General features: G+C 39.6%; 1 non-coding gene across 1 annotated transcript; it reads right to left on the bottom strand.

Moving 5' to 3' along the window:
* Positions 1–905: 905 nt before the first annotated feature.
* On the bottom strand, positions 906–1,014 carry LOC132223646 (U6 spliceosomal RNA). The gene has a single exon (XR_009450502.1). It is a non-coding gene; the product is annotated as a U6 spliceosomal RNA (small nuclear RNA).
* Between the last annotated feature and the right edge of the window lie 217 nt (positions 1,015–1,231).

The following is a 1,231-nucleotide window of genomic DNA, read 5'->3' as shown; positions in this document are numbered from 1 at the left end:
GGTCAGGGCACATGTCCGGGGTTGCGGGCTCAATCCCCAGTGTGGGCATGCAGGAAGCAGCCACTCAATGATTCTCTCTCATCATTGATGTTTCTATCCCTCTCTCCTTCTCCCTTCCTCTCTAAAGTCAATAAAAGTATCTTTTTTAAAAATCCCAATGAGATACCATTTCCCATCTATTAGGATGGCTATAATTTTTTTTAAAGGAAATCTACAAGTGTTGGGAAAGATGTGAGGAAATTGAAACCCTTATATATTGCTGGTGGAAATGTACAGTGGTGCCTTTGATGGATAACAGTTTGGTGGTGCCTCAGAAAGTTAAACAGAGAACTACACTACCATAGGATCCAGCAATTCCACTGCTAGTTCTCTATCCAGAAGTATTGAAACAGGACTCAAACAGATACTTGTATACCAAAACTCACAATATTGATGCAACACTACTCACAATAGCCAATAGGTGGCAACAACCCAAGTGCCCATCAATAGATAAATGGATAAACAATGGCTATACACATGGAGTATTATTCAGCCATTAAAAGGAATGAAGTTCTGATACATGCCACAGAGAACTAAGCCAGACACAAAGCAACAAATATTGTATGATTCCACTTATGTGAAGTCTCTAGAGTAGTCAAATTCTTAGAGACAGAATGTAGATTAGAAGTTAGCAGGGACTGGGAGAAGGAGAGAATGGGGAGTTATTGCTTAATGGGTACCAAGTTTCTGTGAGGTGATAAAAAAAAATGTTGGAACTAGAGGTGATGGTTGAACAACATTGTGATGCCACAATTTTAAAAAATATACCACAGAGGTAAAATGCCCTTCTTATCACATCACATCAGGAGGTTTATGATATCCACATGACAACCTGGTGAGGTTAATCTTTTTTAAAATATATATATATATATATGGAACGCTTCACGAATTTGCGTGTCATCCTTGCGCAGGGGCCATGCTAATCTTCTCTGTATCGTTGCAATTTTTTAGTATATGTGCTGCCGAAGTGAGCACCTGAGGTTAATCTTGATCATTTGGTTAAGGTAGTGTTTGCTAGCTTTCTCCATTTTATTTTTTAAAAAATATTTTTATTGATTTCAGAGAGAGGGAGAGAGAGATACATCAATGATGAGAGAGAATCATTGATAAGCTGCTTCCTGCATGCCCCCCACTGGGGATCCAGCCCACAACCTGGGCATGTACCCTGACTGGAAATCGAACCATGACCTCC

This window comes from Myotis daubentonii, chromosome 1, assembly GCF_963259705.1.
Source record: "Myotis daubentonii chromosome 1, mMyoDau2.1, whole genome shotgun sequence".
NCBI classification, from domain to species: Eukaryota; Metazoa; Chordata; class Mammalia; order Chiroptera; family Vespertilionidae; genus Myotis; species Myotis daubentonii.
The sequence above is the reverse complement of the archived record's forward strand: the minus strand, read 5'-3'. Positions and strand labels throughout refer to the sequence as shown.